The sequence below is a fragment of the Aptenodytes patagonicus genome, chromosome 13, assembly GCF_965638725.1.
Source record: "Aptenodytes patagonicus chromosome 13, bAptPat1.pri.cur, whole genome shotgun sequence".
Lineage (NCBI taxonomy): Eukaryota > Metazoa > Chordata > Aves > Sphenisciformes > Spheniscidae > Aptenodytes > Aptenodytes patagonicus.
This window is the reverse complement of record NC_134961.1, coordinates 5798761-5816856: the sequence shown is the minus strand read 5'-3', so window position 1 is coordinate 5816856 and position 18096 is coordinate 5798761. Positions and strand designations below refer to the sequence as shown.

At 44.0% G+C, this 18096-nt stretch overlaps 1 protein-coding gene across 1 annotated transcript in view; it reads right to left on the bottom strand.

Moving 5' to 3' along the window:
* Positions 1–15682, bottom strand: part of MSLN (mesothelin) — a 62487-nt gene extending 46805 nt beyond the window's left edge. The window contains exon 1 of the mRNA XM_076351203.1: positions 15650–15682. The gene's annotated coding sequence lies outside the window, so the exon portion shown is untranslated. The remainder of the gene's footprint in view (positions 1–15649) is intronic.
* Between the last annotated feature and the right edge of the window lie 2414 nt (positions 15683–18096).

Genomic DNA, 18096 nt, shown 5'->3' with positions numbered 1-18096 from the left:
GTTCAGGCGCCTGGCGTCCCTCAGACCTCACTGACATTTGGATTCCTCCTGTGCCTAGGAGTTTTCAATAATTTGGAGCCAGGGTTTTTGTAGACTGTAAATGTTGCACTCCAATTATGCCTCAGTAAGCCAGTTCCACCTTAGTGCAGCTGTCCCGATATGAAATGGAGAGCAGCCCTTGTTCCTGCAAAGGAGCAACATCAGATTTGCTCATTGACTGGAGAGAGGGGCAATTTTTTTTTTAAAATAACATTAATTGTGTCCTTATTACAAGCACAAACTGCTTTTAGGACTTACTGCACCATTGAATTACGTTTCCTTTTCAACATCCTTGTCTTACGATGTTTATAAGGAATAAAAGTTGAAAAGTAACCAAGCAGCCGTGTCCTGATTTCCATGAAATTACCAGACACCACTTTGTGACAGTCTTCCAGGAACTGCACTGACAGGAGCCAACCTGGTTAAAACCAGTTTGATTCACTGCTTAGACACATGATAAATGGAAATATTTCCTCTATCATTTCCATAAATACCCTGGAATGATCTTAGGTTTTGTGAGTCTTAAACTGCAACATGAATAATTTGTAATTGCTACATTTTAGATTGTCAGATGGATGAAAACTGGATGACTCTCAACTTCCAGAGATTCAGATCCATAGCTAACATCACAGACTTTGTTGCTGCCTATGAAAACTTTACTGGGGTAAGACTACCGATTTAGACACTTGGTGACATTTTACCACCATAGAGCAAAACTACTTCTATTTCCATTTTAGACAGTCACACAATTCATAGTGGGATTTATACTCTGAGAGACAGAGAGTATTACAAAATAGTTTGAACAACAAACAGGAAATGAAAACGTGCTGCCCTTTCCTCCTTAATTAGAAACAACGGCAATTTTTCCATCCTCCTCAGGAGAGACAGGATTTTCCCCTCTGCTACAGGAAGAGTTCAGCTACAGTTTCTGATTATTCCCCTGCATTTCAGTTCCAACAATCCCTGTGTAGTTGGTTCATTTTGCCGTAACACAACATCCAGCAGAAAGGATGGGTGCAGAGCTAGGGCACCTGCACGGGAGCCAAAGAATCTCCGTATCTCATCCAGGTTCTCTGTCTGTCTTTGAAGAGTTTAGAGCTGGTTATCAGACAACTCGGTTTGTTTTCCACAGGGCACCGAAGGGATGTTTCCATGGAGTGTATGCCCGCCCTAAACTGGGGCCTGCCTCACTCTCACCCCAACAAGAGAAGCAGCTCTGAGAGCTACCCAGCTCACCTGGGCCAAGCAAACACCCACAATCTCTCACTAGCCTTTCAAAAATGAATCTTTTCCATTAAAATCTAACACTTCTGATGCAAATACTCTCTCCTGTTTCAAGACTACAAAAAATAGAACAGAGTCTGTCTCAGTCTCACGCCGTTGCTCCATCATGAACATTAAATATCATAACCTGCATCTGCCAGAGGAGAAAGAGTCCTTGTCCTTGAGGACAAGGTGTGCAGGAAAGCTGCAGACACACACGCCAACAGTGTCAATTCAAGAAAATACAAATGTATATTTATAATTAATTCTCTCTGTCTCTGTTCCAGATGGCGCACCTGGAGGACCTGACTGCCATCCAGCTTGCCCAGTTAACGCTGTCCCAAGATGTGTTCAGCTCTGTTGCCAACATTGAACGAATCTTTGACAGATTAACCGAGCTGCCGGGTCTCCATGAGTTGGCCGCTTTCTGGGATGAGCTTAACTCTGCTTTAGAGGAGGTAACCGCAGACAGCTTGTTAATGGGGCTCAGTGGGAGAGGTTTGCGAGGACAGAAGTCTTCCCATGGTAAATGTGCAGTAACCTAGAGTAAAAGGAAGGTGATGCAACAGGTTTGCCAGGGAACCTTGCAGCAGGTTCGAGGCCAGAAAGAGATTATGCACATTGCATTCCTCACACACATAGTCTGTGCTTGGGTTTGACACAGCTGCCACCAACCCCTTCCCACCTGGGACTGCCTGAAAGACACAGGCCAGATCTCCAGCCTTTGTAAAAGAACAAGGCTCAAAGAGGTCCCTAAAGCACCATTAATTTACATCATATCAATTCACATAAATTTACTACTTGTCCTTGTCTCAGGCTGTAGCAATTCCTCTCCCACATACATAGTTCTGACTGTGCACCCAGTGCCCAGTTATTTGCTGAGGCTCCTCCAATACAATATTTAGCTAAGGGCCCTTCTTGGCTCCTTGTAAATACAATACCTTTCATCAAGCCAACAGAAGATAGGCAAAGTCTCAGTCTGCAAGACTCAGACCCTGCAGATCTCTCCCCCTCAGGTAAGATCTGACCACAGAGAGAAGAATTCCTACTGGGTTATGGCATCATGACTAAGCTTTTCCCAGGACTATGAAAGCTAGCTTTGTACCAGAGCAACTGTCTTTAATTCTCTGCATTCATCCAGAAGATGAAGCACATGCCTAGAATGGTATAAAGCTAGCCTCTGGCCTGCAGAAACCATAATTGCTACTCTTATTAATGTCTTTTGCTTAAAATAGCAAACAATGAAACTCTTCAGAAGCCAGCTGCTCCCACCTTGTTTGATGAGAAAGCAGGAGTCTAGTGTGGAGGTAGAGTCTTATCTGGGCTATACTCACAGAGACATTGGAAGCACCTCCTGGAGGCAGCAGGAGCTTCAGATGCTTAGCAGCTTTGTCACATCAGCTGGGTCCTTCAGTCTTCCCCTGGGGCCTGGCTTTGCAGGGTGCTCAGCATTCTCTGAGAGGCAACAAAGCTCAACAAGAGCAGAAAGCAATTGATATCTGGTATCCCCTGTCCTGTTCAAGGCTCTGCAGCAGAGCTGGCAGAAAGGACTGTATGCCCATTTCTCAGGTGTCGCAGTTCCTAGCCCAGCATATCCACTTAAACTACCACTGATGGCCGCCGACAGCCTGCACCAAGATACAAGGTGCAGCAGCCACCAGGTGACAGCTGGAAGAGTAGCAAAGGGGTGAGAGTCAGACCTGTAATTCTCCCTTAAACAATAATGCCGTGAAACTAGAAAAGAAAACAATCATGACAGTGAAAATAACACACCTGGCAAAGAAAACAGCTGACCAAGCCATTTCTTGAGGCTCAGTAGGAACTGAACTATAAAATAGTGCTATATAGCACATATTTTGTGCTATAAAACACAGGACTTGTGCAAAGAGTCTGAGGTGTCAGGGAATATATTTAGTATCATAAATCAAAAGTAACTCAGAAAACCTCTTCTATCTTGTGTAAGCATCGGGAGCTATACCAGCTTGGCTGCCTCAAACAACTCCCAAACACAGAAGACTGACATCCCTGAAAACTGAAGGTCTAGAGGAGAACACAAAAGTTTGTTTCTCCTACTGTGCTGAATTAGTTTCAAAGCATTTCCCTGCTGCAGAAGATCAAAGTGGGGACATAAAAAAAAAAATCTCTATTCTTCTATGCTGATTTTGCTAGAAATCTTGCCTGTGTGTAACTTGATGCTTCACAGTAATTTAGTCAGGTCTTGGCTGCACTGTTACAATGCTGTAAAATCCTTATGGATGTTGCATGATTTGCTATTACTGTTGGGGTAGAAACAGAAACTGCATCACCCAGAAATATTCCTCTTTTAGTTTTCAAATATTCTCCCAAAGCCTTACGGCTGCATTTTGTGTTCCTGCTGCAGCCTTTCACCAACACCTTCAATATCTCCATGGCGGTGAAGCGCACCATGTTGGCAAGAACAGTGGAACAGCTCCGTTCTGCGCTCCCCACCTTCACAGATGATGACTATCACCTTTGGTTTCAGAAGAGGCTCGTGGCTGTTCTGCCAGGCATTCATGCCACCATCCTTCAGGACATCCCCAACACCATGTCCTGCAGTTCCTACAAGTCTCTGTGAGTCACGGCCGCCCTGTCTGAGGCTGTTTTATGTTACTTGAGATTTAAGCCATTTAGTAAAAGAATAATTCAGTGCAGTGAATGAACTGCAAAAGGAGGGAACACGGTGCCATGGTGACAGAAAAAGGCCAGAAGTAACTCTCACTCTTCTCACTCATTTGTCTTGCATGTCTTGGCAAGTCACTTTATTTGGCTTTTATTTACTTTATGTATTAGCCCACAAGCTGCTGAATGCAGGTATTAATTGGACTCAAACATTTTCTTGGGACAAGACATTTAGAAGACCCCAATCCAGACTCGCTTTGCCTCCACTAAAACCAATGACAAACTCCCCAGGCACCAATGAAGCCAGGCTTTCAATATTTTACTTTGACTCTTCTGATATATTTATTTCCAGGGCAGCCAGAGAGAACAACCCCAGCATATTTCATGACAGCTATTCAGCAAATGTGCTTGGCTCCCAAGAGTCCTTCACTTACTCCAGGTTTCTTTCTTCTACAGAATTACTGGGATCAATACAGTCTTCTCTGAAATCCCTACGGCTGGCAAAATGGACGTATATAACTACATTGTGGCATTCCTCACCCAGCAGTCTGAGCTCACTGGTAATCCCTATCAGTTCAACTAATTCTCTGTGAGCCTTGTCACTCTCTGCAAGTTGTGGGACAGAGCTAATCAATCTCTTGCTTTGCTCAATACCTTCCAAACTGCTCGATTAAGTAACAGGTGTTTCTTCTCAGAACTCATTCCTGTTCAGAGTATGAAAATAAAAGAGGGCAGAGCATTCCACTGGAGGGCTGATGCAAAAGCCATCAAAGTCAGGGACTTCAACGCTTTCCTTTGCCTTCAAGGTGCTTTGGCAATCTTGGGTACTGATGTGTACTTGAATCTACTCTCCCTTGTTACCTGTTTTTCTGTGCCCTCCCCGTAGGTCCCACCTGCTCCACCCAAACCACAACTAGAGACTGGTTATTACAGTTCTTCGGAAAATTCTGCACAGAAGCACCTTACACTCAACTGGTTTCACTCTACCACCAACCTTTTGATGCGGTAAGTCTGTACATATCCAGGCTGCCTTTGCACTCAAGAGAGGATGTGCCAGAAAGGATAGAAATTAAATTGCCCAGGTATGGGGTAACAGAATTCAATTCCTCTGTCTTTCTCCAGTATGCCATTTTGGACCTCCTCACTCCCACCCAGATTGGTGACATGATGGTATACTCGGACACACTGACCCATATGGATGCAGCAGTCCAGCTTGTCCAGTTCTTCCAGCAAAGCGAAGCTGAGGATGTTCAGATGATTCTGACACAGTTCACCAAGGCTGCAAGCATGGTAGATGCTACCCGTGTTCTCTGCAATCTCCATCTCCCCTGCAGAGACTTGCGATCTTAAGTTATTAGTTGAAAAAATGGCTTTGCAAATACTGTAATTTTGAAAGTACACTGTTACAACAGTGATCTTCAAATATCTGTATACATCAGGTCCTTTCAGTGACAGAGACTGCACTCTTCAGAGTATTGTTCACTCCTATTTTGAATTCACCAAAATTCTGGCCTAGAAAACCATTTAAAGAGCTCCCTCCCCAGCTGCAGCATTACAGTTCTGATTGCCCTAGCGCCAATGTGTTCATCACATAATTTTGTTTCAGTGTAAGATCACAGTCCTGCCAAATGATGACATTGCTCAGCTGCTCCTCCTGCAATACCTGACCAGCATGTCTGAGCAAATGAAGACATACACTGCTGCTGACTGGAACATCACCTTCCAAAATGAGCTGCACTTCCTGAGTCCTGTCATCAATGAATCAACCCTCGCCCTCGTTGTGCTACAGGATTATGACTCCTTAGTTGCTGTGTAAGTCTTCTGGGCATGGCTGGGATCTCTCTTCAGCCAGTAAACAGGGCAACACTGTTCCTTTTGGCGTCAGGTTGAAATCTGAAAGACAGATGACATGCTGTCACAGCCTGGATGGCCCTAGTCTGGGTACTTTTTCACAGCTCTTACCCACACCTTAGTAATTTTCTCAGAAGTCTGAGATGAAGTTACAGAGCTGAGCCATATCAAATCTTGGCCTTGGTCCACAGATGCTATATGTACAATAGGGATGGAGTATTAAGTCCCTCAGCAGAAATTTCCAGGTGAAGGAACTGGCCACAATATCTTGGAGAAGAGACTGTTCTTGTCCAAGGCTCCGGTTAAAGGAAGTTACAAAGAATCCGTCATCCCGTGTATTTCACCTGGGTCCTTTTTCTTGTCCACCCAGTGTTACTGCGCTTGATAACACTTACGGATACATGACTGAGTCCTCTAGAAGAGATGTAGCACTCTGGATTGCACGGAACCTCCAGATCTTGAAAGGTAACACTGGGAAGCCACACATTCCAGCTAATAGATTCTTTCGGGAAAGCAGGGGCTCAGCTGGTAGACTCCCAGGATGTATTAAACAACAGCAATACAGACTTGTACACAAAGGCGAGCACTAGTGCACTAGAGGGCTGTCCAAGTGGCAAAATGCTGTCTTTCCAATGCTACCTCACACCAGGATGCCTTGTTGATCTCTGGCAACTGTCCCAAGACACGATGGAATATTCCTGGAAACTACAAAAAAAAAGGATTAAGGGATATCTCTAGTATCTTGACTTGATCTGAGGATCCTCATTTTTCTTTCTTCTCCCTCTCTATTGCTATTTATTGCACATTGATTTTACTTTCTCAAGGTACAAAGTCTCATTTCCCTTTGAAAATAAACAAATCCCGTCTAGTCCAGCATCCTGTATCCAGCAGTAGTCAGGAGAGATGTCTAGGGAGGAGTAAAGGAACCCAACCAGCATAATCTGGTATTTCCCTTTTACTTTTCACTGGTTTCCAAGTGACCTGTGGCTCAGACTTTTCTTGAGCTAGAAGTGACACTGCAATGTATCAGTAAATAGGCAGCTATTCTTTTCAGTCAATTGGGATCCGAGTTTTCCACTTTTCTGCAGTAACTGTATTGTTTAAAAAGAAGGACACACCATGGTGGGTAATTCCCTGAGAGTCACTGTGTCTTTTTCCCACTTAGATGGTCCAACCGAGTCCACTACTGAATGGATACAAATCACCTGGAAATCCTTCTTTCATGATATAGCCCTTGAGGAAGTCATAGCAACCAACAACAACTTTGACCCTGTATGTATGATCTCTACACTAAGTGCATATGGGTAACTGGGGCTTTCAGAAATGTTTATTGTACAGTAGAGAGCATTAAAGCATTTAATTTTAAGATTTGTAATAGAATATATTCCCACTTCTACGCAGCAACTCTAAAATCAGAAATAATAGTATGTTTTCAACTAGCAGGACATTGAAAGAAGCTCCAATTTTGAATGGGTACCCTCAGATAGTCAAAACAGAAGCATTTTGAAATTCTTCCCTGTGCTGAAATAGCTTTGCTATTGTGAGAATGTGAGAAATAACTTCAGGATATAAGCAAACCTCTACAAATCATGACCCATACACACACAATTTTCAAAAAGAAGTGTTAAAATCATGAAAAAAATGTCAGCTAGTTCTAGAGAAGAGGGGATAAGCTCATCTTCAGTGGCTGACATTAGTATTTCCTAGGCCAAAATTTTGGATGTGCTGAGCATCGAGCAGCTGGTGGAATATGGTTTGACTTCTGATGCGCTGGTCAACGTGACCACAATGCGGGATGTCCTGAATGCCCTGAGGGGTGAAAATCCCCAAATCTCAGAGCCTAAAATGAGCGAATTCCTGATGAAGTTCAATCTGGCTCTGACAAAGGTATTGTAACTTTCATTATAAACATTTTTGCCCTTTAAAAAGGCAGGGATTCTCAGGCACCTCCTGTGTGAGAAAGTCCTGCTCATGGTGCCAGGTAAAACAAGGATGCCGATGAAAGGGAGTCATCATCCCCCTCACCGTGCCACCACCAAACAGCTCCCAAGTAACAGACATTTCCACTCCCCACAGGAAGGCATTGCGGGCATCAGAAATGATGAAGTAAGGACAGAAATGCTGACAACGCTCTTCATGGACCTTTCCAAGCACTTTTATAAATTTGCTGATCTTGATTATGAATTCTGGTTCCTGGAGAACCTAAGATTCCTCTTGCCCAGCATAAACACAGATCTGCTAAAGTTAATCCCAGGAGACCTCAGCTTCCCAGCCTACACAGCCACGTGAGTATCATGCGCTGAGGAGTGCTGCCTGCCAGACTCATACTGCAGGAAAGCTCTGGCAGGGGAAGCAGTGCACATTTTAGCAACTTCTTTCCCAGCATAAGTAAGTGCTAGCATTTCACGTGGATTTTAAAAAAAGTCTCAGCTTGATTTTTGCAGTAAAGGAGATTCAGGCATCATTTTCCACATATACATGTACTGTATTGTGCTCTACTTAGGTATCTTCACATACCCGCCACCCCTTTTGTTCCCTGCTCCAGGACAGTATACTCTGAATGAGGCGGGTATATGCCAACTCTCCCACGCCTTATAACGCCTGTACCTTTTGCACTTCTTGTTATTACCATTATTGCTGTAATGTATTACAGTTGAGGCAAGACTTACACGACATATTATCATAAATAACTACTTTATTTATTACAAGTCTCTACAGTCTCAGGCTGATATCTTATTTCTTGACCCTTGCAGAGTGCAAGGCCTAGATAATGTCTTTCCAGAGCTTCCACAAAACACATCCCATGCTATCTACCTCTTCATCAAGAGGATCCTGGAATCCCAACTTGCTGTTTCAGGTACTGGTCTGCTTTTGGGGATGCTCCATGGCATATTTGAATTGTAGCTGTTTGTCACATCTGTGCTAAAATTTCTGCCAACTGCCTGTCCCTCCTTGGTTCAGAGAGGAACTCACTCGCAGGAGCAAGTACAACATGAGGAGGTTGCCCAGCAGCCTTTCAGTCATTGGGCTTCCCAGGGCAGAGTACTGGCTTTCCTCTGAAACATCAAATATTGATTGCAGCTTATAATCAAGGAACCAAAACACTTGGGCATCTGTTCTCTTCCATGATGCCTCAGCACCACGGCTCTCCCAGTAACACTCTACCAGGAACACCCTGGTAGCTGCCAGAACCGCACGGCAAACAGGAGCTCACTGTGCCCAAACCAGCCCCACAACCATCGGGGATCCCCAAGCCCCGTCTGTCACCCACAGCTCCCCAAAGCCCTCTGCGTGCCAAATCCCCCACGGCCTGCAGCTGCTCAGGACAGAGGGAGAGTGCAGACCACAGACCTGGTTTTCAGCCACATTGTAGAGCACCAACAAAAAAGATCAGTTACCACAGTGTACTGACAGACTTCTTGTACTTCCTCAGAAAAGGTATTTCCTGGCACGTATGACAGCAGCCGAAGTTTCCTGGAACTTATCTTCTACAGATTTTTACATTTTGCTCCTTACAGTGACCTCACTGACTTCTACAAGGACTTTAATGGGGTAAGGACATGCGTAGCTGTGACAGCACAAAATTTATAAACAGTTTGTGGAAAATTTGGGGCTGTCTTTCAGTCCTGGTATGACTTCAGTGAGTCAAAAACATTGTCTGAAATTTTTTATTATAACCTTCAGACATAACCCTACAGTGTATAATCCTCTTATCCTTGTTTCTGCCAACACTGACACTCCAAGACTAGAAACCAAGACAAACCCAAAACTATTTAGGAATCTCACAAAGAACCTTTTCTTACAAGGTTTCCACACTCAAGACAGCTCTGTGAAAGTTATCACAAGTTTTGAATGTTTTTCACAAGTTGAACTTCCAGGAGGTATGATCCTCTTCCATAACTATCCCCAAGGGAAGATCCTCGCCAAAGAAATCAGGACTTCCTCCAGACTTTTAGTATTAAATGCAGTTCATGATTCTTCCATGCATTTTATGTAAGTGTAACAATCAAGTAGGGGCACTTCTTAGCCCAACGCTTTCCACTCCTCTGCAGAACTCATTGCCGCACAGGTTTTTAATACCTCAGTAGAGTAAGTTATGTGATTAGCAATGAGAATAGAACGGCTATTACATTAGTTAGCTAGAACAGCTGATGATTAGCATTACCCTCAGTCTTCTGTGTTAGGACATAATACGTTTTTTATCCACCCAGGCTAGGGAAGGCTCTCACTTGGTGCTGTGTAGCACGGTGGGGACATTCAGGTGGCTTTAGGGCTCTGAGGAGTCATTATCAGTCAGAAACATAAAACAATGAACTAGTACATGGCTGAGAACTGTAATTAGTGGATGAGCAAATGGCTTTCTAAGTCTGTATTCTTTCTGCTGTGGTTTCCTCATTAGTATGAAGTTCTTGACCTTCTGTCTGCCAGACAAATAGGAGAGATGACAGTTCTCACAAATGCTTTTAAGAGGGAACGCCTTACTGTCCAGATTTTGCTGGAGATGGAGAAACGCTCCTTTGAGGAGCTGACTGAATTCATAAAGGAGCTGAACACTGCAGCAGAAGAGGTACGGTAAAAGCTCCCACCCCAGAGAACAGCATCCTGTTACAAGTCTCAGAAATACTAAAAATGCCACAACGGAGACAAATTCTTCTTCTTAGAGCAATGTAAACCCTGGGCTTTAGACTGCTAGGTTAGAGCTCACATGCCTGGGCTTCACAGAGGAGTATCCAGACAAAGTGATTATTCTTATGCATGTTATGGGCTACACTGCAGACACCTTACTCATTTAAAAAGGTTATTTATTTTCTCTCACATTTATTTAATACCTTGGTTTCCCTTCAACTCAGAACTCATCCCTTACAGAAGAGGAATAACAATCTTCATTAGCTAAGGCTGTGGTCAAATGGCTTATCTACTGGAAAATGTAGAGCACAGTTATTTCATTAATTCACTACAATAATAATCTCATTCAGTTCCAAAATTCATTACTCCAGTGTTACACTGCATTGCACTACTGTGCATTCATGCTAAAACACCAGTGGCTTTCCTGAAAACTGCACACCACGTGATGGGGAGAAGAGGAAACCTCTCTTGCCACTAGGGAGTTTAATCTACCTGTGGAAAGCAGTAATTGCTAAAATCAATTTTTCTGTGCTGGTTGTGTTTCCAGAGGGATCTCACCGTCCTTCCTGACCCCCGGATTCGTGAGCTGCTCTTCGATTTGCTTTTTAAATCTTTACCACTCAGCACCTTTACAGCCAACGAATATGCCTTCTGGTTTGGTTCGGAGCTGCAGCTATTCCTGCCAGCTATGAATGCCAACTATCTGCAGCTCCTGCCTCTGGATATTGACTGCCAGTCTCATCAAAACCTGTGAGTCATGAGCATTCAGCTTCCCTAAGGGTGGCCAAGCTCTCGCTACCCCGTCAAACCAATAGGGTCTCTTTCCCCAGAGTATCTGACATCTTACTGCTTTTAGCGTACTGAGCTTCACAACAGTTTTGCATCAGCCAAAACCATTCATCAGATTAGCATAAAATGTCTGAGTATACCTTCATTTTATTTTCCAAGAGGTTACCAAGGGAACAAGGAAGAAAAGGAACAGTTTGATTCAGATGAAATTAAACATTTCAGTTTTACTGACATTAGTACTTTCAGCTCATGTTTCGTATGCACCTGAATTTTTCCTCCAAAGGGAAAGTGCTCTCTGCAGATGTTTGGCCCATACCCTACTTCTGCTCTTGTGTTGATACAGTGTGCAAGCAATGGACAGAGTGTATGAGCATTACACAGACGACCAGAGACTCTCCATCTATCACAGAATACACAACTTTCTGGAGGCCTACCGTAACACTCAAGGTAAGCACACACACGCTACTCAAGAGCTTTTCTTTTTCTCCCATTGTAGAATTTAATCTTTGTGCTTGGCAAATACTTCCTGGGTTGCAATCTTCTAACCCAAAAACTACACACAAGTGGAGTGTTTTAACTGCAAAAAGGGAATTGTGTAGACCCTCTGTGAAGTCCACTAGGATCTTGTTATTGCAACTAATTTTACATGTTAAGTCCCTAGATGCTACAGTGATGGACAGTGGTATGAGAGTCCTAACACAAATTAGACAGGCAATGGACAACAAGATGCTTTCCGAGGTACTGCGCTTGCTCCCCTCACTCTAACATCCTGTTGAATCCAGCTGAGGTGGATCTGATGTTCCTCCCGTCCCATCACTAGACAGGTTTTGTTTCCAGGCTAACCGACAGCTCGGGAAACTGCTGACTGGTGTACTGACTGCGGGCTCTTCTGTATTTCAGGTGTCACCTGTTCCCCAAATGCAAACAGCAGCACATGGGTAGCTGCCAACTATGGCTATTTCAGTGCCCACGCCACTCTGCATGAGTTCTCTTCACTCAATCCAAATTTCAATGGGGTAGGTCACATACTGAAGCTTGCTGTATCTAAGTATTGTTGGCTCCTCTCTACATAAACATAGCTGATCCGTAACTTCTTGCCATAGCACTGACAGTGATCCCTGTTATAAATATACAGGTGTTTCTGTGTTCCTTCTCAGATGTCAGCTCTGGAAAAGCTGTCACCAGCTCAGCTGGCACAACTAACACTGGAAACAGGGGCTCTGGCTGATGAAACAAGCATGATCATCATCATGGACAACCTACGCACACCATCAGATCTTGCTAAGTTCTTTGCCACGCTGAATGACATGGCATCGGTAACTTCCCTTATTGTGCTCCAAAGCTTCTCCACCCAAACACTGCAGCTACTTGAATCAATGCCCACTGATGTCTGATACTCAAACCCCAGCCCTGACCGTCGAAAAGAAGGGCTCGTCCTACAGCCTCACTCTGTCATCAGAGGGAAACCTGCCTGAGACAAGGCTACAGGTCAAATCCTTGGAGAACTGTTCCTTAAAGGCCTGGGGTTGTAGCAATCTTCTGGTTTTCTGTCTAGACACCAAGCTATTCTTCCTCCAAGGGTCTATACTAGCCATAGCAGGATGTGATGGGAAGTATCAGTATAGCTGAGTATAGCTCAGGAAAAACAGACCTACAACAAGCACTATGCGCTCTTTCCAAGAGCTCCCTGCTTGGGTCCCTCACCTGATGCTACCAACCCAGTCACCTTTACAGTGACTTCCCACGCATGAAGGGAGAGATATGAAATAATCCTGAACAATATCTTAAATTGCGGAAGGCTCATGATAAATTACATGTCAACTATACTGAAAAGGTGTTGTGTGATTGCAGGTGGAGCTTCAGAACAGTGACCTTGCCCATCTCCTACTAAGCAGTGCCTTGCATAAAATAGCTCCTAGTTTTCCCAAAATGAAAGCTGGTGGCTTTGCTGACTGGTTTCAAGATGCTCTACAAAATGTGTTGCACGCAGTGAATGAGATGATTGTTGCAGAGATACCTGTCAATATTTCATGTGACTCCTATCAGCAAATGTAAGTCATCCATTCCATACACATTCATCTTAACTGAGCATTTCTATTTATTTACGCTGTATATGACTTTCTGGCAATACATTCACATATTCCTAAAGCAGAGTGTAATGCTCCTGCTGAAAAGCAGAAGTAACCACAGTAAAACACTCAGTGTTTTCAGGCTTGCATGCAAAATACACTGAAACTCAACGAGTTTTTAATTAGAGCAGCCTTAGCAATTCTGTGACCTTTATCTTAAGCAACTGCACCAAGTAGAGAGCATACTTTTTTTAAAATAAAAATGGCCTTATCATATAGGTAGGCTATGTTCAGTCTGATCTGAAGATACTTTGCAGTTACTTCTTAACAACCTCTCTGAGAAGGTCTTGCAATAATGAATAACGATGAAAGCTGTTGAAATTTTTCTAATAGAAAGGTTTTTGTTATTGGAAAATTCCGATTTGATTAAATTAAAATACTTCCCTTGACCATCCCGACACTCCCTCCTGCAGGTTGAAGGGTTTCAACAAAATCTATGCTGGCATCCCCACAGAAAACATTCCCTATGTTTTTGGATTCTGTAAAACCTTCTTGACATCAAAAGTGAAATCAGGTAATGGCATAAAAAGTCTTAATTTGGGAATGTCCTTTGAAAGCTTTCCAGCACGCTCTTGGCTGGAGAAGCAGCAGAAATTCCTGTAGTAATATCTGAGGTGCTCTTAATGACAAGAAAGGGAACAGAAGGATATACTTACATTGTTGCTCCAACACTATGGCCTTTTCCTCTTACTGACGGGATTCTCACAACTCAACCCCTCCTGTATTTCGGATGGCTCGCTAGTAAATTTAACCATTGCCAGCCACAGCATTAGGTTGCCCAACACTGTTAAACAAGCCCACGAAGATTCTGGTCTCTCTCATACCAATGTGAATTCAAAGTATTCTGCTATCTGCAGAGATTTAATGGGAATTTGCAGGAGTGACTAGGGTTTCCAGTCAGAACATCAGGGAGGAATATGTAGTCCCCAGCATTCCCAGTGTCATTATTTTTCCAGGTGTTGCATGCGGCAGTGCAACCCAAAGTACTCAGAACTGGCTGGAAGTAAATCTTGGAAATTTTAGCAAATATGCTGAGTATCAGGACTTAGTCACTTGGAACAAACACTTTGTGGGAGTAAGTATGTTTAATTTTTTTTTTCATTAGCATCCGCTGTGAGAACATGGCGGTGTTCCACCATGAAACACACTACTTTGCCAGCATTTGCAATGCCTTTATGCTCCACGCAGCATGAGAGGTGATGGGTCATTTTCCGTAAAAAAATACTCTGGCATTAGTGTCCAATTATCACAAACGTTTTTACTGCTTTTCACTGGCTAGTGGCACTTGCAGAGCTACAGTAATATTCAGAAATGGGATAGTACACATCCTGATGGAAAAAGGACTTTACAAGTCCTGTGTACGTGCCAGCCTTGCAGATTTGTCCTGAGTCTTCGTGGAAGCACTAGCATTTACAAATCGCTCTCACATGCTTAGAAAGTTTGCCATCTGCTTTGTGTCCCTTTTCACAGATGGATGTCTTGGACAAGTTATCCCCACCACAACTAGCATCCCTGACGCTTTCATCTGATGCCATTAATGAGGAAGAGGAGATGTGTCAGATCCTTGCAAAACTACACAACAAACCATCAGAGGAAATCTATCAGTTTTTAGACCAGCTCAACAGAGGGGCAGCCCAGGTAGGGGTATTAACACTGCAAGTCCAGCGTAAACCCATGCAGTGTGGGACTTCAGCTATCCAGAATCTTAAAGACACCTTCAAAGATAATTTCTGAGCTTTTGTCTCAAAGTGTGAACAACTGCAACAAAGCATATCAGGTACAACCTCTCATCATGGCTGTTTGGCCCGAAGTATTCCAACGCCAGCGCCCAAAACTTAATGGCTGGATGATACTCAAGTGCATGCTCATGGCAACACTGAGATTGTACCAAGCAGAACTACTGAACTTCATGATCTGTGGCCCTGTGGAGGAAGCAGATCCTCACAGCCACTTCTCACCTGAGACATGCATCTGCCTGTGCTTGAGTGGTCACAAGAGGTCAGCGTACAGACAGTGCCACCAGTGAGCCCTGGAGTGGCAGAGTATCCCTGCACCATTCAGGGACACCTGCTGAGACTCTGATAACTATCCCTTGGTGTTGGCTGCCTATATGGCAGGTTCACAGGACATCCCTAAGACGCATCTTCCCTTCTCTGGGACTCGCTCAGAGTCGTCTTCTACAATGCTATTCCCTGTGGCTTTGTACTGGGGTCTCTTTTTAATCCTGCCTTCTCACTGATGCTCATTACTTCTCTCTTTCAGCTGGCGATAACCACTATTAAGAATAACAATGTGAGGAAAAAGATGCTCACCCAGTTCACAGGAGACATTGAGGCAGAATTTCCAGCTTTCAGCCCTGCTGAATGGACTCGTTTCCTTGCAAGACTCACTCTGCTACTGCCAAGTGCTGGCAAGGAGGACACCAAACTCTTCCTGTCCCACATTTCTGGTTGTGACAGTTTCAGAGCTCTGTAAGTACACAAGGGAAGCGTCCTCTTTACTGTGTGCAAAATAAAAAAGGGGATTGTCAGGAAAGAGCGAGAAATTGCCAGGGCAGTGGTGTGCTAAAGAACATCCGTGCAAGAGAGTACCATTTACAGAAATGTTCCATCAAGCAAACAAAATAGCCAGGGTCAGATCTTCCTTCCTTTGAGTAAAACTGCACAAAAGCAAATAAAAACATTTGCTAATACAGTACAAAGTCAATTATCATTTCTATTAAATAGATTTTAGCTGCTTGTAAAACAGTGCAACTAGGAGCAGTAAGATGAAAAAATATCCGGAAGAGATGACAGGAAATATCCTGCCTAATGAAACAGATTAAGCTGAGAAATAAACTCCAAAGGGCAGCACTGGAAGGAAACTGCACAGACAGTCACGTCTGGGCCATGCAAAGCAGGGAAGACCATGCTGCCAACAACAGTCCTGCTCTGACCCAGGAAAGACACAGGAAAACAAACAGCAGGGTTGGGCCCATAACAGACATTTCCAATCTGGTCCTGAATTTCCCGTTTCTGGCACAACTTGATTCTCATGCACTGCTATGGCACAGCTCTGCTTTCTGCATCTGTATGGGACTTCTGTATCTATAGCAAATGGTTCAGATCTAGCAGTTTATATTGGCTATTCAGAAAACACTCTGAAATGAATCTGGCAACACAGGGAGTGAGGCTAATTACCCATTTCATGAGCTGTTCAGGGGGTTAATGGATTCATGAAGCACACAAAGAGATCACTAGGGGAGGCTGTACTATCACAGTCTCTAAAGACTTCTGACAACAGCCTAGACAAACATCTGCACAGAGTTAATCCTGCCCTGGGGCACAGATCTCTCAAACACCCTTGGCAGTCCAGTCTTTCACATACAGATCACAGCCAGTAAGAAATTAAGCAATGTGCCATTTAATAACAAGTAAGCTTTCCCTTCCTCTTCCTCTCTTTCATTTCATGAAACTCTGTTCATGCTGGAGTAACATCTCTCCCATCTATAGCATCATGGCACTAGCTGGAAAGCAGTAATTAAATCCTTCCTGTGTGATTTCCCTCCACAGTGTGTCCTCCTTGAGCCAGGCATACATGTCCCTGTTGCCCATGAATCAGCAAGGCATCTGCAGCGCTTTGCTGACCTTCCTTGAAAGCCAACACACCATGACAGGTAACAAGAGCCAAAATCTAAAATGGGTTATGAGGATTCCCATGCATTCTAACAAACCACGAGGGAAGGCGAGTGACGCTCTCTTGTTCTCCTGTGCTGCAGGTTCTGCGTGTGCTTTGGGACAGGAAACAAGTCTGGACTGGCTGCAAAAGAACTTGGGGGCATTCGCAGCCAACGCTCGTTATGAAGATTTCACCAGATTAATGACAGATTTTAGTGGGGTTAGTTTGTTTTCTGACTCAGACCTGAGAGCTTTGCCTTGCATGCACAAGGCTGAGCGCACTCCTAGATAATCTAATTCAGTAAATAGACATTGCTCCAGCTATAGCAGAACTCTTCTTCCCGATGCGGGGAATCCAGCCAACTCTATAGCTTAGGTCTCTGCCTGTTAGCAATATTTTACTTCTCTCTGATCGTGTCCCATTGGTTTTGCAGTTCAATGTAAGGGACAATCTCACTGCTACCCAGCTTGCCCATGTATTTTTTGACCCCGGAGTCCTGGATGATACCAGCATGGTTGAAACCCTCCTGGTCTCCCTGGAGAGCAGGCCAGCTCTGGACGTCTCTGCCTTTGTTGCTGAGTTTGTGACTACTGCTTCTCAGGTGAGATACCAACCCTTGCGTAGGGATGTCGTTTTAGTACACAGTGAACTGCGAGAACAGTGTCTTGCAGAAACTACTGGGCTTCAACCCATATGGACCTAGAGAATATCTTCCCAGAGCTGGTTCCCCTGTCAAATGCTTTATTGCACCCAGACCACACACTTGCTACAGCAATAGCTGGGAAATAGCTTCTGGTCACAGCTGATTTGTGTTCTTACTTGCTTTCTCTTGCAGCAAGGCTTACCATCCCTGCCAAACCTGCAAGTCCGAGATGCCATGTTTAGTGCAATCTTTCGCAAAATCCAAGGCCAGTTCACTACATTTAGCGTCTCCCAATATAAGGACTGGTTCCAGAACAAGCTCAGTTTGTGGCTGGGCAGCATAAACGCCTCTGCCCTTGCAGCTATCCCAAGGAACATACCTTGTGGAATATACCAAATTATGTGAGTACTCTATTGCCTGCATTCACTTCAACTTTTCTTTTCACTTGAGCTTTTGCAC